This window comes from Periplaneta americana, chromosome 14 (assembly GCF_040183065.1).
Source record: "Periplaneta americana isolate PAMFEO1 chromosome 14, P.americana_PAMFEO1_priV1, whole genome shotgun sequence".
NCBI lineage: Eukaryota > Metazoa > Arthropoda > Insecta > Blattodea > Blattidae > Periplaneta > Periplaneta americana.
Window position 1 is genome coordinate 115,803,536 of NC_091130.1, and position 25,081 is coordinate 115,828,616.

At 37.1% G+C, this 25,081-nt stretch overlaps 1 protein-coding gene across 2 annotated transcripts in view; it reads right to left on the reverse strand.

Annotated features, from left to right (window-relative positions):
- Zip48C (Zinc/iron regulated transporter-related protein 48C) overlaps nt 1-25,081 on the reverse strand; it is a 403,382-nt gene that overhangs the window by 198,901 nt on the left and 179,400 nt on the right. The gene's annotated exons all lie outside the window — the stretch shown is intronic.

A 25,081-nucleotide genomic window follows, 5' to 3' on the forward strand; every position in this document is an offset into this window, starting at 1 on the left:
TTTTATCATCCAGTCTGCTGTCAAAAAATCTGCAAGTTAGAATTTATAAAACAGTTATATTACCGGTTGTTCTTTATGGTTGTGAAACTTGGACTCTCACTTTGAGAGAGGAACAGATATTAAGGGTGCTTGAGAATAAGTTGCTTAGGAAAATATTTGGAGCTAAGAGGGATGAAGTTATAGGATAAAGGAGAAAGTTAGAGAATACAGAACTGCACGCATTGTATTCTTCATCTAACATAATTAGGAACATTAAATCCAGACATTTGAGATGGGCAGGGCATGTAGCACGTATGGATGAATCCAGAAATGCAAGTAGAATGTTAGTTGGGAGGCCGGAGGGTAAAAGACCTTTGGGGAGGCCGATACGTAGATGGGTGATAATATTAAAATGGATTTGAGGGAGGTGGGATATGATGGTAGAGACTGGATTAATCTTGCTCAGGATAGGGACCAATGATGGGCTTATGTGAGGGCGGCAATGAATCTCCGGGTGCCTTAAAAGCCAGTAAGTAAGTAAGTAAGTAAGTAAGTAAGTAAGTAAGTAAGAATATTACTAATTATGTGTACCCTAAACCTGAATTTAAAATCCAAATTGTCCCATCACGTACCATTTTCCGGGCAAAGTGAATTTAAATTTTCTATAAAGAAAACTTTTTTTTTTATTTTTCACTGCTACTGATAAAATTACAACAGATTAGGGGATTGAAAATGCCTCATAATACTTTAAGAATGTGTACTGGATACAAAAATGATGTTGGATAGTTAAAAACACACAAAAAAACAACAATAAAAATATTTCATATGTATAATGAGAAGAATCTCGGAATTTGAACTTACCATTTAAAAGAAAATTCTGGATGACTTCCGTTTATAACTAGACCCAGGTCTGTCTTTTACAGAGAAACAACAAGATTCTGCAAGCATGTTGGATGATGATCTTTCTTTATATCGCCTTTCCATTTCAGATATTTCTTTATTAAATCTTTCGTCGCTTACCGCTCCAAGGTTAGGAGAAAAGAAATTCAAATGAGAATGTAAAAATTGTATTTTTGAGAGACATATTACGCTCCATTTTCTGACATGCACTTAACATGGTTTCCACAAATTAGATGTCTGCCCTAGAATTTCCATGAAAATTTGAGCAAACATCTTTGAAAGCGCGCTATGTCATTTTTTCTGTAACGAAAAGTTTTTCCCCAAACAAAGAGTCAGCCAAAACTTGCGAATTTTTGGACCGATGAAAATGTCCTCTTTTAATTTTTCTTCACTCAAACTGGCAAATCACACCCTTGTTTCTTCATTGCGTAGACCTCACTTTGAACTCCTATGAAATTTACTGAATAGAAGGGACCAATATCTGTTTATTTATTAGAAGTACAAAAGAACATATCAACAACCATAAGAAACCGGCAATAGGTCAGAAACCAACTCAATGCATTAGCTTTCATTTTGGTTTACAACCCTCAACCCGCACCAGATGATTTCTGGAAGAGTGCTTATCGAAAAGGGAAATCATAGTATATCTTAAAAACCTTACATGATACGAAGAAAAGAGATGCACTTTCGGATTCAGCGCACACCAAACCATAAGGGACACAATGCTTTAAGCCGAAGCAAATTTCTTGTTGTTCAGTGGTATTTGCAACTTGTGAATTGTCAAGCCCTACTCTACCAATGACAGAAGACTAATACATACATGAACTAATATTATTTAAATATATTTATTTAGTATTAAGATATATTTTGATAAATATGTGGTCTAGAATATCTTTTCTTGCTTCTATTTACTTCCTATCCGACATTCATTTTACAGGAGGAGAATGGATGAATACTTTATTTTTCCGCTCGCACCATTCCAGTTCCTGGGAATTGAAACAGCGCAAATGCGTAGAAATCGTAATACACTGTAGAATACAGTAGAACAATAAAAGATCCGCACCTGTGGTTCGGCGCTGAAGCGCTGGTCTTCAATCAAGGCGACCCGAATTCGTTCCCCGGCCTGGTCAAGATGGAACTTGTGTGAAAAAAGCAGGCGTTTCAGAGGGTTTTCTAGGGGTATTCCAGTTTCTCTTTCTCATTCCATCACCATTCTCCACCTCACTCTCATGTCATATACAGGGTGTTTCCGAGGTGGTGTTACAAACTTTCAGGAATGATGGCGAAGGGCACATGTATCAATTTTAGATAAAGAACCCTGGTCCGGAAATGACCGAGTCGAAAGTTTGATCTCATTCCCCAATTGAAAAAGTCGTTGCGAGGGAAGCGATTTGGAAACGGGGAAGGCATCTTAACAGCGTTTATACGAGATGTGGTACATATAGACGAATCGCACACAGCCGATAGTATTCAACGCATCGACGTGTGGAAGTTTTGGGGGATTATTTTGAAAGGTGTTAAAGTCTGTGTGATGTATCTTGTCTCACTGTGAAAAGAAAGAGAAAGAAGATATGTCTTACTTCGTCTGTATTGTTATGGCGATGGGGGAGTGGAGCGCTGCCGTCCATCCATCCAGTGGCGGAAGAGAGTAGTTGATACATTCTGTAGCGCAAAATAAAATTACAAAATATCTCTCTTCGTACTGTGTAGTTCCGTCACTGAGCTTGTCTTTCAAGAAATTGAGTTCCGGCGCCTGTACAATAACAAGGTTTTGAAAGGAATCCTGAAAATTTACAACCCTCCTATAATCTCTACCCTCATTTGAAGGGACTTGGTTTTATTGCTACTGAGACAAGATAAACCTTACCAGGTATAGCTGTGAGTAATTTGTTTCCTTTTGTACATAAAAACAATGATTTATATTTACGCATCTTTAAATTTCTCTTACCAATTGCCTCCTGTACCCGGACCCAATTTGGTACTAACATTGTGAAGCACATTCCAGTGACCTTCAATCGCATATAGTGAATTTATATTCCTTCAGCTTTATTGGCTGATATAATATAGTTGCCATGACCCTCGTATTATATAAATTTGCCGACACGGAGGCTCATCTCAAACTAAAACCTATCTCTCCCCTCCATTCCCATTGGTGAAATAGCCATGGCACATGATAATGATAAGGTCACAGGACAGGTCTTGCCTCCTTTACTATATTACGCAATTCCGATGCTGATGTAGGAAGGCTTGGATGTCCGGGCCTTGGAGCTTATCAGGTACTCGTCTGGAGATGGGACCTGGGTATTAGGGCTCAGGCAAAATGGCCTACCTGTCAGCATAGGATTCATGAAAGCCATCCAAGCCACATGTCAGACTTGAACAAACATAAAAATACATAAATACGAGGCGCGATTGCCCATGAGGGGCCATAGCCGACCAGCCGACCTACCATTCACCAGAGGCGGCTTTTCAGGTGAACCAAGTGAAGCACAACTTCACCATAGAATTTAAAAAAACAATTGAAAAATTAACTTTACTTTTACTATACATCACAGTGCGACTGATTTCATGATATTTATGTTTAATGTACGTGCAAAAATCGCGGCGCGCTGAAGTATTAACGAACGTAGCGCCGGTGAATCCACCTTCTTGCATTGCGACTTTCTATTCTATTTCGTTTGCTATGGTTACCGTAGCAACAAGACTCCGATACGTTTAAGTTCTGCGCTGGTGAAGTGAGCTCGATTTTTCTCCTGTTAGTGTTTCACTCAGCTATGGTTACTATGGCAATAAGGCTACACTCCTCACCCCGCAACAACGGTTACTATGGTGGCTTTGGTTGGATGTGAAATAGTTGAAGAGACGAATTCACAACTTTCCACCAATCAACGACAAAGGGACTAATCAGGGTAGCCAACTCTAAAAATGAAAATTACAGAAATTTAAAAGTGAAAAATTAATTTCCCCCATAGAAAAGATATACTAAATGAATATATTTGTAATTTTTTTTAGCTGTTTTGCTAAAGACGCAAGCGCGATTCTTGAGAAAAGTGTAAATATAATGTAAGAGGAATTGAAAAAACATGGTTATGGTGTTAACGTTGTAGATACTACTGTAGCCTATATGCAACTTAAATTTTTCCGCAGTTTAGTGAGCGAGTGTGCATAAAGATCGCTTTGTGTGCATTGTAATTATCTTCTCTACTGTTCTTATTACATTAATTATTAGGACTATTTTAAATAATTACGAGTAATATTTGTTCATAAAGTGAGTGTGCTTTAGGGATTTGGGCTGTTTATTAACAAATTTGTCCGCGGAAAGAAGTTTTTCTTATATGAATCGCATTAAAAGGTATTTGCGTAGTTGCATGTCATTACAAAGACTCCAGTCAATCGCAAATATTTCCATGCAGAAGCAAATTGTGCACAAAATTATGAAAAAAAAAAATCAGCCTTTCAACAACGATGTTACTGATAAATTTGCCGCCATGAACAGAAGGATTCAACTTGTCTTCAAAAAATTTGTATGATTATTTATTACCGTTAATTTATGATTTTATTATTATTATTATTATTATTATTATTATTATTATTATTATCATCACCATCATCATCATCAGTGTAAGGTATTTAATATACATAAGCCTATAAATGAATTTTGATATGTCGGACTAACACTGCTTCGCGCACCCTTTAGTCACGAACCGCAACTGCCAACGACATGACTCAGCAGAGGTGAACGAACATCGAACTAGAACGGAGGTATCGTGTGGTTAACACGATGCTGCGACAATAATAGAATATATGATGATGAAATGATATATGATATATTTATTTATACAACTCTTATTTGGTAACGGGTCGCCACCACATCTCTGTATTCGTGCTCCCCATTACCTTCTAATTACAATAACACATCCGAACTTTCATTGACGTGTGCAGTCACCTTATTTTACCTTTGTTACCTCTATTACTATAATACATACTCTCAATTTGCTTTCTAACCTCTCACCTTAAAATTTTCTCTTCTTTCTAATGAACACCTAACCACTTTTATTGCTTAGGCCTACTTATATTGAAGTACTTCCTATCGTCTAAAATTTCCCTAAATTTGAACTAACTTTTATTAACACTATTTAATCACACTCATTCACTTTCCTCTCTACTTTACAATCAGTTCTACCTCTCCTCACTTCTGTCATCACTCTTGTCCCCTATTTCTCCATTAGACACTGACTCACATGTTTATTTTGTTTAATTGTTCCCTTTCACCCCGATAAATTTTCCGTTTGGCACTATTTTTTGTAAGTCCACTCAACCTTCATTTGTAAACTTACATTGAAATACTTGCTGTCTTCCTATCATTTCAATTTCTCTGATTGTACGCTAACTTAGTCGACACTCCAATATTACTAACATTTCACTACCAATTACTATTAACAACACTTCTAATTTTCTCCAGTCACTTCTTTTATCAACTACTGTTTCTCTGGACAATAATAGCATATAGTTTACAGGGCGCACAAAGGGCAAAAGTAATTCTAAGTACATGGATCTACCCCGTGTCCGACCTTCGGTAAGTCAAGCCAGCCGAGTGCTGTAAACTACAATATTTCTGTAAACCCACATAAACGACAACTCAAGAATCGACACCAACGTAACTACTGCTCTTTAACAACAGTGATGGCCGTCTGAATTGTTCTATTCTACCTCTATATTGTCCAAATTTCACTGATAACACTGAACAACAAGAATTTTGCTCCGACTTAAAACAATGTGTCCCTTATGGGTTTGTGTGTGCTGAATCCGAAAATGCATCAAAATGCAGCAAAATTCTTGCTGTTCAGTGTAATCAGTTATTTAGATGAAAAGTTTTGAAATGAAAGCCCTGTATGAATAACTCTATATTTTCTATTTTGCCTATACCTAAAAATTTAACCTAACTCTAATTTTTGGCTATTGAAGGTTATTATTACGCACAGAGCTGACTTAGGCCCGGTTTCTTCAACCTTTGTTAAATTATAACAGTGTGTTATTTCATTTTAACTGTAAACTTAACAGTTGAAGCATTGCCTCAATTGCTGTTAGTACTAACAGACTGTTAAAACCTATGTTAATTTAACTGCCCAATTTCATGCAGTTGAATCATTTAACTCTCTGTTAGCATAGAAGTAGCCAATATGGCTGTTGCGTTAGATGCTGAACTTGTATATCTGGATTATTTCTAAATGATATCTATGAATACATAAACAGAGGGGTCTGTGATTTGACAGACCGGAAGTTCATACAAAGGTATAGGCTATTTTCTGCCAAGCCTCATTTTTCGGTTTCAACGTAGATCAGTCTATTTGTTTACTCTCATTAATTGGTTTATACTGCGAAATAATTTTCAGCAGAAGGCTTCTCTCGAATAAAGAGAAATAAGTCCCACGATTTCTTTTTGTTCCAGTGTTTTCAATTTCATAACAGCAATACCAATACGCCACTCCACGCTACTGTGATACAGACGAGGAAAGAAGCAGAAATCAAACCTGAGAGAATAGAAAGACTTCTATCTTCTCTGAATCAAACAACGGAAACAAGCGAGAATCGCAATTATTGTCAGAGTTCAGAAAACAGAATTAAGCCTATAGGCATAGTTGGTTATAGGTTATGGTTAAACTCTAGAATCTCTGGTCCTAACAGAGAGTTAGCAAACAGAATGTTAAAATGTGAAATGTAAAGTTGAAGAAACGCAATATTTTTAACAGCAATTCATACTTTTAACTTACAGTTAATTAACGGTATGTTAGGTGCATTTTAACAAAGGTTGAAGAAACCGGGCCTTAAAGTGAGGCAAGTAGGAACCGACCAAGACAAAGGAATTGCTCTAACAACAAAAAATAATCTTGAGGGTTTGTCTTTGCTGTCATATTCCCAAATGCTTGTTTCACATATCTATAGACATTAGGGGTATTAGTCTGTACGCATCAGCACCGGATATCGGGATTCATCTCTGGATCTAAAACATGAACGATCAGTTACACTCATATCAAGGCCACATTGCGGTTCTCATTATACATATAAATTTCCTTGTTATTAAGTTAACGCTTTCATACGACCGCACTCGGTGATACCAGAAATTTGATCAGCCTCGAAGGACGCATTAAGGGTGGTTCACAATAAACCGGAAACGAGAATGGGAACGAAAACGAAAACGGTAAGATTGTTAAAATGTGTACATTTAAATGTGAGCATTCACAATTAACGAAAAGCTTGACGGAGCCCGGGATCGGGAACGGAGAGTTGGCCAAGTTTCAACTTTGGCGTTCACGTTTCCGATCACAGCCCACTAGATTCATTCTATTGCCATCTAAAAGCTATTTTGTCGTCGTATATTTTGTAGCAAGAAGACCGTGACATAACCTATGCATTATTTTGTTCTGTGCTGTGCATCATGGAGCAAGTTTTATTTGATGAAATTCTAATATTGAGTGTTGAGGAAAATCCTCACGTTTACGACAAGCGACGCGCCTCGTATAAAGATGAGAAAATGAAGGAGAATACGTGGCTTTCAATAGCTGCGTCTTTGAACACCGATCGTAAGTGAATCATATTTTATTACTGTATTGGTTGTATTACACACTACATATTCATACTTCAATTCAATAACTACCGTTGTGTTAATTTTTGTTCTATTACAAATGTTTCTTCTCTAATTATTTTACGTTATGGTAGACTTAAAATAGGTTGTGATAATAAAGATGCATGGGCATATTTATAGTACCGTTGAAATTTTGAAGTTGGTTAACCTGTGTTAATGTTGGCTGCCTTGTACTCATGAGAGAACGCCATTGGTCAATTATACACAAATAACATCAGAATGCGTAATATCGACTTTACATATCGTTATTGACATGCATATCGATATGCATAGTCGTCTACGTTCTCGGTTTATTGTGAATCAAAAATTTTCATATTCACGTTCTCTGCTTCTCGTTTTCACTCTGGTTCTCGTTCCCGGTTTATTGTGAACCAGCCTTTACTGAGATCCAATACAATTGAACTGGCACCGAAAATAACATATCTGTAGACACATCAACCACCGAGGTCCGATAGGATTTAAAGGCAGATAGTGATGCATGTTGCGGGACGTCCTGTAGCGACCTAATATTGTGTGGCGCATAGGAATGTGCGGCAGGGTAGTCAAGGTGAGTGGCCTCTGGAATGCGGTCGGTCGCGAACAAGAAGACGACCGGAGTCCCAGGCGCCGGGCCGGGGTAGTAGTGGCTACCTCGCACGCCAACAAACACTTGTTCGACGTCCCACTCTGGTCAGGAGAGGTGATGCACAATGTGATCCATTTCAACAAACGGTGCAAGGTAAATGACACATCGTTTTTTATTTGAACTTCACAGGTTCAAACTCATTCAAAGCTGATGGACTTTTTTTAAGGCTATACTTACTATGGCTTTTAAGGAACCCGGAGGTTCATTGCCGCCCTCACATAAGCCCGCCATCGGCCCCTATCCTGTGCAAGATTAATCCAGTCTCTACCATCATATCCCACCTCCCTCAAATCCATTTTAATATTATCCTCTCATCTACGTCTCGGCCTTCCCAAAGGTCTTTCTCCCTCCGGTCTCCCAACTAACACCCTATATGCATTTCTCGATTCGCCCATACGTGCCACATGCCCTGCCCATCTCAATCGCCTGGATTTAATGTTCCTACTTATGTCAGGTGAAGAATACAATGCGTGCAGTTCTGCGTTGTGTAACTTTCTCCATTCTCCTCTAACTTCATCCCTCTTAGCCCCAAATATTTTCCTAAGAACCTCGTTCTCAAACACCCTTAATCTCTGTTCCTCTCTCAAAGTGGAGAGTCCAACTTTCACAACCATGCAGAACAACCGGTAATTCAACTGTTTCATAAATTGTAACTTTCAGATTTTTTGACAGCAGACTACATGACAAAAGCTTCTCAACCGAAAAATAACAGGCATTTACTTACTTATGGCTTTTAAGGAACCCGGAGGTCCACTGCCGCCCTCACATAAGCCCGCCATTGGTCCCTATCCTGTGCAAGATTAACCTAATCCCTACCATCATATCTCACCTCCCTCAAATCCATTTTAATATTATCCTCCCATCTATGTCTCGGCCTCCTCAAAGGTCTTTCTACCTCCGGCCTCCCAACTAACACTCTATAAGCATTTCTGGATTCGCCCATACTCTGGATTTAATGTTCCTTATTATGTCAAGTGAAGAATACAATGCGTGCAGTTCTGCGTTGTGTAACTTTCTCCATTCTCCTGTAGTTTCATCCCTCTTAGCCACAAATATCTTCCTAAGAACCTTATTCTCAAACATCCCTTAATCTCTGTTCCTCTCTCAAAGTGAGAGTCCAAGCATCACAACCATACAGAACAACCGGTAATATAACTGTTTTATAAATTCTAACTTTCATATTTTTTGACAGCAGACTACATGGCAAAAGCTTCTCAACCGAAAAATAACAGACATTTACTTACTTACTTATGACTTTTAAGGAACCCGGAGGTTCATTGCCTCCCTCACATAAGCCCGCCATCGGCCCCTATCCTGTGCAAGATTAATCCAGTCTCTACCATCATATCCCACCTCCCTCAAATCCATTTTAATATTCAAATCAAGATTTCAGGTATAACTCCCTGTAAAGTTGATTTGAACAATTTCGAGGGAAAAATTGTTCCATTTCAATATTATCCTCTCATCTACGTCTCGGCCTTCCCAAAGATCTTTCTCCCTCCGGTCTCCCAACTAACACCCTATACGCATTTCTGGATTCGCCCATACGTGTCACATGCCCTGCCCATCTCAACGTCTGGCTTTAATGTTCCTAATTATGTCAGGTGAAGAATACAATGCGTGCAGTTCTGCATTATGTAACTTTCTCCATTCTGCTGTAACTTCATCCCTCTTAGACCCAAATATTTTCCTAAGAACCTCATTCTCAAACACCCTTAATCTCTGCTCCTCTCTCGAAGTGAGAGTCCCCGTTTCACAACCATACAGAACAACCGGTAATATAACTGTTTTATAATTCTAACTTTCAGAGTTTTTGACATCAGACTAGATGACAAAAGCTTCTCAACCGAATAATAACAGGCATTTTCCATATTGATTCTGCGTTTAATTTCCTCCCGAGTGTCATTTATATCTGTTACTGTTACTCCAACATATTTTAATTTTCCACCTCTTCGAAGGATAAATCTCCAATTTTTATATTTCCATTTCGTACAATATTCCGTTCACAAGACATATTCATATACTTTGTCTTTTCGGGATTTACTTCCAAACCTGTCGCTTTACTTGCTACAAGTAGTATTTCTGTGTTTTCCCTAATCGTTTGTGGATTTTCTCCTAACATATTCACGTCATCCGCATAGACAAAAGGCTGATGTAACCCGTTCAATTCCAAACCCTCTCTGTTATCCTGAACTTTCATAATGGTATAGTAAAACAACACTGTTCCTTAAAAATTGTATTCCAGACAAAATTAATCTGGATGACTGCTCGATGTCAATGGAGTGTCATACATCACTCTACCCCCACATCGCGGGCCGGAAACCTCCATCGTGTGTCCGTCCAGAATGCAGGACAATTGAAATATATCGCAAGACAACAACAAACTAATCTAATGAAAAATTATGGTCTTAGATTTTCGTCATGAAGATTCATAGTCATCCCTGTAGATTTAAAACAGTCATCAATTACTCTCTCTCTCTCTCTCTCTCTCTCTCTTTACGTTCCGATTGATTCAGCACAGTAGTGAATGGCATGGTCCAGATTCTCTTTAGATGCAACTAGTGATGACAATTTTCAGGAAAGATCCCTGAAAATTTTCCCCTTATTATGTATTTTTTTAAGTCACAATGTTATTGTACAAATACCATTTATCTCTTATTTTGATCGAACTACTTCCTGCTGAAACTGTCCCCATTTACACAATCACACGAACACTGACTGTGGGTAGTATACGCTCAACTCAAAACAGATCGAGATTTAAAAATAAATTTGATCTCGAAATTAACTGCACAAAACAATTTTCTCGAAGCCTTGAAATCACGAACCACAATAGGCTCGGACAATAATAACTACAGTAATTATTTTTTAATGATGACAGCTCTACAAATGAAGTTGTCTTAGAAAGAGTGAGTGAAGAAATAATAATGCTGAAACTGATCAGAATTGATTGGGTCACTGGCTGAGAAAGAGTTCCGGCCTGAAGAAGATATCAAATGATACACGACATTAAGATAATATGTGGATCATATGCGGAGTCTAAGAGGAAGGCAGAAAGTAGGAAAGATTGGAGAATGCTGGTTTTGCAGTGAAAGACCTGGTCATGGGCAGAACACTTATGTATGTATGATAGCTCTACATGAAGGAAATAATATTACGACAATTTAGAATATATCAGTAAAGTTCTCAGGAAATTGTATTCGCCAGCGCTTGTTTCTTAATCGGTATTATTTTTACCCTAAAACTAACGTGACTATGGCGCTTGTTTTGGAGTCAGTATTGACACAGTCATCAAAGGATTAGGAATGATAAGCTGCTGGCTCTGTTCAAGCGTATTGATGAAGCTAACATTAGTGAAATAGAATTTTAGTAAGTCAATTAATACAGTAGAACCCCAATTATCCGTCACCCTATTAACCGGTTGGCTGACTATCAGACTGTCTTTCCTTCCCTGCTTTTTTTTTTTTTTTTTTTTGCTACAGAAACATATGAAGTACTACTGTACGTTTTATTAGTAGGCAAACGTATTTTTTATAGAGTGTTTTATTATAAGCCTTTACACTTGCACACTTTTGTCTACTGTTCGAGTTGCTGCATTGTACAACTTCTATATAAAAAGTATTCCACGAGTGTCAAAAGAAAACATGTTGTGCTGGTATCGAAAAAAGTGCAAATAATTGAGTGGTTTTGGGAAAGAGAAACTGTGGCTCATCTCACATCAGAATACGAGACTGTGCGCGATTTAATAAAAATCAAGGATAAAGTGTAAAGAGTATGTAAATCTACAACATGAGACCTCTGGTATTCCTATCCTTCCGTTGACAGCCATTACAAGGAGTTTCCTTGCCCCTTAAAAACACGTCGTTGAGAACCGAACTTAACCCATATATGCCCAGAATAATTTTTTGTTTTCAAATTTAATAAAATTGAATTCCTGAGTGCATTAGCATTTATGAACGTAGAATTTTCAGAAATTTTTGTTATCGCATTTGTAGTTCCTGAGATATGATGTGTTGCGAAAACGCATCACCGGGCACATAGGGTAGCAATTATTACTCACATTGTGTTTTTAATATGATGACTCAATAATTAAATAAGACGACATATTTTGACCTAACCTATTTTATTACCATGCACAGAATGTATTTTACATGATCTGAGACATTATTTCTGAAAATTAAATTCTTGAAAATATTTAACACTGTAAGCAACAAGATGAAAAGTTTTCATTTTATCTCATTATTTCTGGAAAAAAAAAAAAAAATTCTTGGAAATATTTAACATTGAAAGCAACAACATGAAAAATTAACATTTTACATCATTAGAGACATTATTTTTGAAAATTAAATTCTTTGCAAGTAACACTTGAAAAGTTTATATTATTTACATCGTTAGAAACATTATTCCTGAAAATGAAATTTTGGAAGTATTTATCATGCAAATCAACGTCACATTTTAGACATCGTTTAGTTGTCTGAGATTTACAAACAGCACACCTTGTCCTCTTTTTCTGAGTGACTATAATATGGCCCCTTTCATCAAATCGAACACTTGGTGCTACTCTGCTGCTGACAGGAGTCACAGTTAGACTAGGTCTTGACTTCGGTGTTTCATATTGTCTATGATAGCCATTGCGATACTTCTACGAAATGACAGAAGATCCATGTCTTCCATATGACTGACTCTATAGAGAAGCGATGTGTTTTGACACCGACATCTAACTCCCACAAAAAGAAAGACCACCACAACTTTTTGGGACGTATATTTTTTCGATAGGTACTAACATTTTGATCCATGAGATCAGTTCCACCCATATTTATATTGTAATTTGTGATGGATGCTGGTTGAAAAATTGCCACATTCTTTTCCTGAGAGCTGGAATATCTTTGTACGTTACTCACTAGCAGTACACTGTCACAGTTTGACACAACAGTCACGACAGAATTGTCATTCCAGCGACATATCAGTAATTTAGAACTTTCATACTTCATATCAAAGGAACCTCTCTGTTTTCTTCATATCATCCAGATTTGTTAGTGGACACTTCTGTCCCTGTAATGCCCATACCTATTTCTTTGAATCTATCTACAACATTCAGTGCATTTCACTAAATGAGGAAAATGAAAATTATGCATACAGTAGGCAATACTGTGAGAGAATAAATCCAGTATTGACGAGGCTATGATACTTTATTTTGGAAGACATGGACTAAAACAATTTATGCGAGGAAAGCCAATTAGGTTTGGATACAAAGTTCACTTTCTCACATAAGTTCATCTAGAAAGGGCCTCACCTTAGACAACCTATGGCTCTTGTCAAGTTGTGTGTTGCCATTTAGATGAAGATTTCTCATTATTTCATTAAATCTATTGCGTCTCATAGCTCTGACTATTGATTCATTTCTTGTGTCACTGCTCTCTTCCCAGTGTATTCGACGGCGTGAGACTTTAGCATATCCACTTCCAAGAAGAATCCTAAGGAATGTTTTGAAATAATTTGGGGAAAAACTAAATTTATACCTGCCTTTCTGCACCGCATACGCAACACTTTGGTTTACAATATCAAGTACAATATTTTCATGGAAAAATAATTGAAAAATATCAATTGGCAATAAGTTCTTTTCATGTTGGGATTCGACTCACAATTTTCAATTTCCTCATTTACTTTTCTTTTCAGTTAACAGTAACTTGGTAAATCACTCTTTTTCCATTTTCTTACAATAGTCTCTTTATCTCCTGACAGGCTCTGATATTTCACGTATTTCTGCACCTTTTGGCAGCTATTCATTCTGTGCCTGATTTTATATTATTATATATTTTTCCATATACTGAGGACCACTATCCCTTCAGCCCCCAGTTGATGATTATTTATGTTTCCGTCGAAGTCCTCGTCAGCACTGTCTTCATCAATATCACTTCTAGCTTCCGGTGGAGATATGAAAACATCTATAAAATCTGCCTGAATTTTTCGTTCTCTTCCATGATTGTCATTATTTCATGTACACTCAGGTCCCTTGAAAATAAAACATGAATAGAATAACTATTTCATGCGAAAAATCGAATTCCATAAGTAAATATATATAATTAATTCACTAATCTCAGAAAGACAGTTTTGATATTCCATGTGCCCCGTGTTGCAAAAACGCAACACCAACATTCAGGCATACATTACAGAAGTAACGTTTCATGCAATGTCCAGCTACTTTTACAAGAAGTATCCTAAGAGTCTTTAGATTGTAATATATACACGAAAAGGTATAATAAAATTATAAAAATAAACAAAAATTACATTTCTTTGTGACAAACTGCAGACATTTCAACATTTGTAATTATCACTTCTTTTCTTCTCAAGTATTGCGCCATCAATGAATCAGTTACCAAATGTTTTCAATAAACCAGGTCTACCAACATCAGTATAATAGATAATAAGTGCCATAAACTTAACAAATACTAAAAACCATATTTCACACACGTTTAATAGCAAAGAAGTAAAATGTTGCGAAAACGCATCACCGGGATAATATGGGTAGTGCACTTCTGATTCACAACCAAGCGTGTTAAACAAGACCACCGAGAAAATAGCGAAAGTGCAAGTATTATTCATTTAATTTACGAACATATTTTATGGTACGGATTATCCGATTCAGTCAACCTTCTTCATTACCACGGACAGTATAGGTTCTACTGTATTTTATTGTATTGTAGTACTTTCTTTCTTCTAATCTTTATATACAGAGTGATTCACGAGGATTTACCGCCACTTACGCAGCTTATTTCCGAGAACATTCTGAGCAAAAAAGTCATATAAACATTTGTCCTAATCTCAATACTTTCAGAGTTACACTAATTTGAAGTTGTTAGTAAAATACCTTTGTTATTCAGTTTAAGGGTAAAAGAATATTACAAATAGAGAACGCGCTATTCAGAAGTATCATTCTTTTATTTTGCTAGTGTTTTCAAGATAAAAATGTGTTCTTAATTTATTTGTGCAGATTTTATTTTTCAATTTTTAACTAAAAATTACATCATTCTTAAGAACTTATCACAAAAATTGTTACATATCCTACGACTTTAGGAATTTGATTCTTTACAGTTTAATTATGTATCCTAATGTACAGTCTTGAAGAATTCACAAGAGTGATTTGTAACAATTGTGTGATAAATGAGTATGAAAAATATAATTTTGTAGTTCAAAATCGAGAAAAAAACTCTGTACGAAGCAACTATGGAATTCACAACACATTTTTAGCTTCAGAATAATACCTAATGAAGTAAATGATACTCCCGAACAGTTCATTCTTTTCCTGTAATATTTTTTTACCCATAAAACTAAATAATAATGGTATTTTACTGACAACTTCAAATTAGTGTAACTCTGAAAATATTGAGATTAGGACACATGTTTATATAACATTTTTTGCTCAGAGTGTCTTCGGAAATAAACTCCGTAAGTGACGGTAAATCCTCGTGAATCACCTTGCACTTTCTTCTAATCGTTTAATAGTCAATTAAATCCCACTCGAGTTTTGATTTCTCTAGATAAATCGAAACCTCTAGTGAGATTACTGTAGATAAAAATTTTCAGTCACTTTGAATCCATTAGGAAGCAAAAAAAAAAACTATCAGCTTTTTACGAAGTGTAAGGGGACACTATTCCCTGCAAATCATCTGAGAATCGTCATGAACGAAATGTATTAGGGGAATTCTTCTGTATTTCATTTCAGCAGTCCACTCAGCGTCGTCAACACCACATCACAACCGTCATCACACTCGTAACCACAGTGCACACTTAATCTATGCATGTGAAATACGTCACTAATTCAGCTGTTAGTGGGGAGGGGAAGCGACTGTAATTCCCATTGTGGGCCATGGAGGCCCACAGGGTAGCTAGCGGAAGGTTAAGACTCCCACTTGCTACAGTCCTATATGCCTGCAGCCTTTACCCGCAAAGACGTACACCCAAGGCCATAGGGCAGCCGCGACTCCATCAGCAATCGAACCCGCGAACTTCCGCCTTGCAGTGTTACGTCTTGACCGCGAAGCTACAGCGAACCCCGACTGTGTTGGTACAGCCCAACTGGTAACATGACTTTTAATAAGAAACCAGACACACTCCTAAAGTCGCGACGCTGTTATTCCCGGCGTGACTCCTCCTCTTTGCTTACGTCTTAGGAAGTGAAGGCTCTATAAAGTCTAGGTAGGTAGTATCGTTCGCCATTTTTGTTCTTTCGTTGCCGAGTTACAATACGAGGAATCTATTTGCCACACCGTTAAACATTATCATGTCGTAGCTCCTATGATAATAAATCAAACGCACTGTAATTCAGCAAATAATTGTGCGGCAAATAACGTCTTCGTGTGTTTTCTGCGAACGCCAACGAAAGAGCCAAAATGGCGGGCGATTATATTAAGTATTTATCGAGCCTTAAGAAATGGATAACGTCTTTATGAGCGAATCACAAGACGCACACGTTTAAATGTAGCCGACCTGCAACGTGATTGGCTGTTCGAAATTAGAGCGACGGGACTATAGTCGTCAATGGTGTTGCAACTGAGGCGCGCCACAATTTGAATTCTTGCGGCATATACATAAAATATTAAACATTCTCTGCAACAGATGCGTGAATTGCAGCTTAAGTGATGTTGTTTCCCCCCTCGATCCATGGTATTTTATGGTGTCACATATAGCCTGAACTCTAAATATTCAATTCGTGTCCACAGCTTAGCATGCCTGACCGTGAAACGAGCGGGCCCGGTTTAAAATACTGGTTGGGATATGTTACCTGGTCGATTATTGTGATTTGCCGAAGTACTGTCATCCTCTGAGGAGTTTAGTGCTGAGAGGAATGCGGTTCCGACTAGTCTAGCGCGGTACTGGAATGGGAGGGAATAGTGACAGCGGCAGTCTGGAAGGAAGTAAAATCATACTGAAAACATTCGCCCAATTTACGAGAGCAGTATGCCTATTAGTTTTCTAACGTATTTTTGGCGAGATAGAGATATACAACCATTCGAACTTACGTGTTCTGAGAAGGAAAGTATTGTAGAAAATTTTATTTATTTATTTAGGCCTATTTATTTATTTATTTATTTATTTATTCTGGTGAAGTTAAGGCCCTCACACCACCAGAAATACAAATACAACAAAATAAAAAATTAAGAAAAATCATAATAAAACTACAATAATATAAATGAAAAGAAGAATCACACTATAAAATTGAGTGATTAGTAGAATTGAATTAAATTTGTAAAGTAATCAATTTAAATATACTGTATTGCTGAACTCACTTGAGAAGTAAAACTACTTTATGTGTATTTTAAGATATCACCAACAAATGATTTTTGCATGCCTTTATAGGAATCTGTTTTTCACGATACCAATCACACATATTCTAAAATTCCAATAGAATAAAACCAAAATTTTTTCCACAGCATGTTTTCTTAAAAATGACTTGTAACGGTGAAATATTTAACATGAGTAATTCATATAACATTAATATAGCTAACATCAGGGAGATGTTTGAGCAAAAATTGCAACAATATATTTAATATATTAAACTCCTGGTTGAGTGTTAGAGAAGGCCGTATGGCCTTAATTCTGCCAGGTTAAATAAATCATCATTATTATAATAACAAAACCATATAGGCCTAGGTAAACAATATGTATATGAAATATTCACACACTACTACAAACTGAAGACTGCATATTTTTGGACGATTAATACTTCCCACTCCGCTCGGCTCGGCTTGGCTGTAGCAACAAAAGAATCTACCTGCAACCCCCCCCGCACCGATGGCAAGAATACCTCAGGTCCCAACGCTAAACTCGTCGGAGGAAGACAGTACGTATATTTACGTGCAGAAATGTCGCATTACCATGTGATTACGGATGGGTGGAGCGGAGACAAATTCTCTCCAGCACCAGGACTCGAACCCGTGTTTTCAGCTCTACATGCTGACGCTTTATTCACTCCGCTCCACACATCCTTCATCGCATGGTAATGCAGAATTCCTGCATGGAAATATCATACATACTTCGGTACATAGCAATAATATGATATGCGTAAAATAATAATAATTAATAATAATAATTTATTTATTTAATCTGGCAGAGCTAAGGCCAGTAGCCCTTCTCTTCCGCCCAGCCAGACTCTAATTATAATTGAAGACAATTGGTTACGTAGTTATTACATTAATATCTAGACCATAAAACAACATGAAAGTAATTAATGAAAGTTGGATAAGTAATGTTAGTGTGACAATAATAAATATTTGTAAGAAAGAGTAATAATAATAATAATAATAATAATAATAATAATAATAATAATAATAATAATATAGTAATAATAATAATAATGAGATAATTTAAATATTTATTCTGTGATATATATATATATATATATATATATATATATATATATATATAACCATTAAACATTGAGAAACCTGAAACAGCTATTATTGTTAACAATAGAAAAATGTAATATAATAATATAATATATATATAATATAATAATCACCTAGTGATTTAAGACGGCGCTCATTCCGTCGGATCCCAGCCACTTAGTCACTCATAATGAGTGCACCTCTGCACATAGTATGTTGGACATTGTGCCACTGTCACACATCTGTGACATAGTGCATGAGGGTTGGCCACTAAAGGGAAACTAAGAGAACTAAGAGGTGTAACTTAAACTGAGAGGATTCAATCCGGCATCGGAACTGGAATCCGGTGTGGCTTAGTGGATAAAGCGTCAGCACGTAGAGCTGAAAACACGGGTTCGAATCCTGGTGCCGGGGAGAATTTTTCTCTACTCCGTCCTTCATTACCTGGTTGAGGTTTTATCCGAGGTTTTCTCTCAACCAATTAAGAGCCAATGCTGGGTAACTTTCGGCGCTGGACTCTGAACTCATTTCGCTGGCATTACCACCTTCATCTCACTCAGATGCTACATAACCATACCAGGTGATAACGCGTCGTAAATAACCAATTAAAAATATTCAATCTGTATATCTTCGTCTTCCCTTCACGTTACAGATACACCCTATGAGTATTATATTGGGATTGTGGTATTTATTTTATGCTCTAATTTTTAATGTCACTTTTTATCTGACTGTAAAATGTTACCCAAGAGAACGACTAGTTGAGGTAATAAAATTAGTTTTATTTCGTTGCATGTCTGATCATGTGTCCCAGAAAGGAAGCAGTGCGCATGATCAGAGGAGAACGACCTGGTTCACAGACAAGAGTCACTGCACATGAGATTGTCTGGGACTGTGCGACAAGACTTTTTTCTAAGACTGTACGTTATTGAACATTCAAAATTCAATAAGGATATTTAAATTAATTTACTGTTACGGTTAACCATCATTAGTCCAAATAAATACGATTAAAAAACAAAACTTACATATAACTTAGAAGCCACCGGCGTAGCTCATGCGGTAGCGCATTTGCCTGCAGATCCGAAGTTGCTCTCAGGCGTGGGTTCGATTCGCGCTTCGGCTGATTACCTGGTTGGTTTTTTCCGAGATTTTTCCCAACCATAAGGCGAATGTCAGGTAATCTATGGCGAATTCTTGGCCTTATCTCGCCTAATACCATCTCGATATCACCAATTCCATCGACGCTAAATAACCGAGTAGTTGATACAGCGTCGTTAAACAATAAAGTAAAAAAAATTGTAACTTATGCAAAGATGTAGGCACGTCTATCATAAAAAACCACAATATATTACACATAAACTATAATGTTATGATGCAATGTACCAGTCATTGAAATACTCACTGAGTTTCTCCCTTATTTCTCTGACTAATTTGCTGCAACTATTGTTCTCACGATCCAAATTTCCATTACTTTGGACAATTTCAATTCCTGTCGATTGTACAAAAATTTCTCGATAATGTAGAACATTGTTACCATCTTTTCTCGTATCAGGTTATGGAAAATACAGGCACATTTCATAAATGTCCTGCCTTTTCCCACATTTCACTCGATATTTTTTATCCAGGAATCGCTACTTAGAAATATTCTGAACGCATCTTCCACACATTTTCCAACACCAAGTAAAATGATTTATTAAATGTGTCCAGCCCGTTCCCCGGACTTTAAAGAGGGTAGACTTCATCTTCAGTAAGCACCAGTGGTACACTTCTTAGTTTGGTAGTTTTTTTTTATCACTATGCACACTGGACTGGCTCGTCTCGAACAAGTTAGAAACCGGCAGTTGTAAAAATGTCTCCATCACTCTGTCTTCTTTGAGCCTCCACCTAAATGATTAATATTTTTTTTGTCTGCATCAGCAATACTTTGTAGTTCTACGTAGAAGTATTTGAAGTAATTAATATAGTTGGAGCCGTAATTATCAAGGTACTTCATCTGACAATGTTTTTCGTCGCTTGCTCTAAATCAACGAAGAGAAATTCCAACGTTGGTAGTAATCAGTGACCAACTTGTTTAGTTTTTCATCAGTTGGTTGCCACATAAATTCTTCTAACAGTTCATTCCGGATTGCTTCACAAGTTTCTTTCACTATTATACTGACCGAAGATTTTCCTAACATTAAGGCAAATTCCATTGACCAAAATGATGCCCTGTAGCTAGAGGAGAAGGAACAGTTCGATTCCTGATTTCGCTGGAATCTGAGTGGCGTGCTATTCTGTAGATTTATCAATTCAAGCTATAAACTTTCAGGATTTTCTATCGCCTGTAAGCCAAAAGGATTTCAGAAAAATCTCGATTCCTTGTCAAATGTCACTGTTTCTCCAAACTTACCAATGAATTCTGCTGTAGGTGTTGAAGTAGGGTCTTATATTTGATAAGAAGATTTTCTTACCACTCTTCAAGGTAGTTTATAGTCAAAGAAAGTGAAGTTGTCTAAGTTCTACATGATACTGCCACATTTCAAATTTATCCATAAATGCTCTTTAGGTAGCCGATTATATGTCGTGCAATTCTGTAACTCGCACACACAACGTACTAACGATATTTGGTATCTTTTATTTTACTAGGTTATTTTACGACGCTTTATCAACATCTTTGGTTATTTAGCGTCGGAATGAGATGAAGGTGATAATGCCGGTGAAATGAGTCCGGGGTCCAGCACCGAAAGTTACCCAGCATTTGCTCATATTGGGTTGAGGGAAAACCCCGGAAAAAAACCTCACCCAGGTAACTTGCCCCGGCCGGGAATCGAACCAGACGCGCTGACCGTTACTCCACAGGTGTGGACGATATTTGGTATCAGTCTCACCTTGTTGATATCCTATTTTTACCTTTAGCTGTTCTAAAGTAGATACTAAAACCTTCACTGTGTTTATTTGTAACATAAAATGTATATACAATACGTAAGAAAGTGTAATAGAACATAATACAAGCTTCACCTCCCTTCTTAATAAAAAAAAAAATTCTTTCGACTCATCACTAAAGGGAAATGATCTGGGAATTATATTGTTTTTCACTTAAAAAGAGCCGCCACTTACTGCAGACGCGAGCGAACTTGTGTCTTGCAAGAACCGCATACAGACACTACAGCTAGTACAGAGTCCGTTCTACCTGTACTGAGTTGTGTTGACACTTTGCGAGCACGAGTTGCCCACCCTTGTATAAGAAGTATAATTTTTATTCTTTAGTGAGTTTTCTTTCTTACGATGTAAGATACGGCTCGTGTATTTATTTCCTATTTGATACTGAGCCGTAAGAATTGTAGTGTACAAGTATATAGGATTACGTGTTACTAGTCAGCCGGTAGTGATAACTCGTGTTCCGAGAAAAATGAAGTTAGAGCTTTCACACTACGACTACGTGAAGAGCTGTTGTAAGGAGTATCTGACATGTTTTCATCTTGAAGTCTATTAAACACGTTTATGAACGTAATGAATATTACAAAATGTTAGAAGATAGCAGCGGTTTATGGATCTGTATTTAGTACACTAAAACAAAATATAGGCCTAATGCATTTAAACCTTGACATTGCCCTCTACTGTATGGTAATGTTAGTAGAATGCTGTTATTCTAGATCATAAAATTATCATATTACGTGGAAGGAGTGGGATAGGCAGAAAAATGAATGCCGATCCTATGTTACCAATACCTCCAACTCTTCATTTTATTCAACCCTATGAGGGAAAAAGACGCATGAATACCCATTACTTGGGGACGAGTCTTAAAGGAATTTGTGGTGCAAACACATTGTTCTGAACGGTTTACTTGGGATAGTCTCTTTCCTCTACTATAATAACACTATTTCTTCTTAATTATAATAATTCCTGTGGCAACATTCCACGAAATAAATAACAATAGGTATTTTTACAGACAGCGTCGATATCTAATTACAGTAATGATATTTGGATTGAAAGGGCATTCAGTTATGGAGCTTACATTTGCCACGACTGACAACTTTCCTCATAATAAGTAATCTTACACACATATATTTTCGTTATTTGTTATACTTCATTTCAGTAAAAAAATAAAATAAAATAAATAAATCTAATCTTCCTCAACTTGGTGAGGTTGCCAAAGACAAAGAATGTTAAACAGTAACATTTAAGGTCTGACATTAAAACTGTCTTACAAGAAATTTGTTTAAATAAACTGAAATTTATAGTAGATAATGTTTTGCAATAATGAAAATTTAAAGTAAAATAAAAAAATACAGATAAAATATAAAATAGAACGAGAAAATTCAACTGTAGTTTGAATTGAAATACAAGTGTCGCCGTAAAATCTGCAGAGAATCCTTCAACGCTATCATAGAAATGTCCTTAATTGTTGTTGTTGGGACTCCAAATTTATGATAGAATGACACGAATTGTTTTGTTATGGTCCCTCTAGCGCCCACCATTAATCCGATGACTTCTATATCCCTTAGTTTATATGATGTTTTGTAATAAGGGATAGTTGGTTCATAAATTGCCCTTTTCTCCAGAGTAACCTCCTCGGGTTGATTCTGATGTGTTTCGAATCTGATGGTCGGATCCAGAATATAACCTTTTGTCTCTCCAGGTTTAAATGTTAAAATATCAATATGCCAAAGACTTTTCAGTATCCGCTATTCCATGGACTTCTTAATAGGTAATGTAGATATTCGACTTAAGCCATGTTGTGATTACAGACCTGATTTTGTGATGCCAGCTGTTACGAAGAGTTTCGCCAAATGGGCATGAACCCAAGATATGAGCCTGAGTTTATATGATGTTTTGTAATAAGGAATAGTTGGTTCATAAATTGCCCTTTTCTCTAGATTAACCTCCTCGGATTGATTCTGATGTGTTTCGAATCCAATGGTCGAATCCAGAATATAACCTTTTGTCTCTCCAGGTTTAAATGTTATAATATCAATAAGCCGAAGACTTCCGGTATCCGCTATTCCATGGACTTCTTCACAGGTCGTGTAGCCATTGGACTTAAGGCATGTTGCGATTACAGACCTGATCTTGTGACGCCTGCTGTTACGAAGAGTTTCGCCAAATGGGCATGAACCCAAGACGTGAGCCAAAGTTTCAACCTCACTGTGGCATCGCCTACCAAATTTCCAAACGATACTCAATTTTAGTCCAGGTTCTCTACAGCATAAGTTGCTGAGGTCAGTCACCTTGATGGAATACACATTTAAAAAGAACTCAAGTGCAAATATTGATGACGCCACATTTTGATTACTGTGACATATTACTGAAAAATTCTGACTTAGCCCAAAAATTACAACGGGTACAAAAAGCCCCAGTCGAATAAAATGCAATATCCGTAAATATGATCACATTGTACCTTCTCTTGAAACTCGCTAGTATGTAAGACTATACTGAGCACTTCTCCATATTGTCTCTCAGTGCGTTTCAATTTCTTGTCTTCACAGTCTTGGCATTCGTTCTAAACATTGTTTTGTGACTGGCAAAATTTGAATCTGTGATTCGTGTACGACGTGTCCAGAAACATGAGAAGTGGCCTCATAGCTAACAGCACACGACCTAAATTCTGTTCGTCACTGTCAATTTCATTAAGCGTAGCCATAGCAAACTCATATCTTCAGTGATAATAATCTGGATGAAGTGCATGTAACAATTGAAGTTTATTAGGAGACAAATGAAGTCGTTTCTTTAAAACTCTATGACCTAATGTTTTCGTAAGTCCTAATTGTAGGACACATTTATGAACTGATTCCTTTTGACTCTGCACAAATTCTGTTTGGATGGCTTCTACCGTTTCATTTGTCGATAGTCTTTCAGTAGACCAACGCTTTTTCTTCAGTCTCTTTTAACTGTCGTGTGGTGGTTCTTCGTTAAATACACGATGAAATTCCGTTTTATTTGGACATCATCTTGCATGATTAATTGTAACAATGAAAATTATTGAATTTATGCAAATCTGGCTCTGGGGTAGCTCAGTCGGTAGAGCGCTCGGGCGCTAAGCGAAGGGTCCCGGGATCGATACCCGGCCCCGGAACAATTTTTCCTTGAAATCATTCAAACCTGCTTTACAGGGAGCTACTACCTGTAAGCCAGATTTGTATAATATATTCGTTACTGGAGGTACGTTAACAGAAAGCCACAATTTAAGTCACACAGCATTTGTGTGCACTCATAGTGGAGTTCTGGTGTCTAGTCAGCTAATGTGAGTTGTGTGGATATAATGGGAAAATTGTGATGGTGTCGTGTATAGTTCCTGGGTTAGCTCAGTCGGTAGAGCGTTCGCGCGCTAAGCGAAGGGTTCCGGATCGATATCCGGCCCCGGAACAATTTTTCCTTGAAATTATTCAAATTATTGAATTTGTTCCATTGTTACCGACTTTTGTTTCCTTCAGTGTTTCAAACTTAGACAAAAAAACTTTGAGGGTGCTATTCATAGACATTTCGCAAAACGCGCTACGAGCGTACTAAGCTAGCCCCGGCTATCCACTGGTTACTAGTACAGAATTCAAATCATATCCTATAGCTAACACTGGTTTA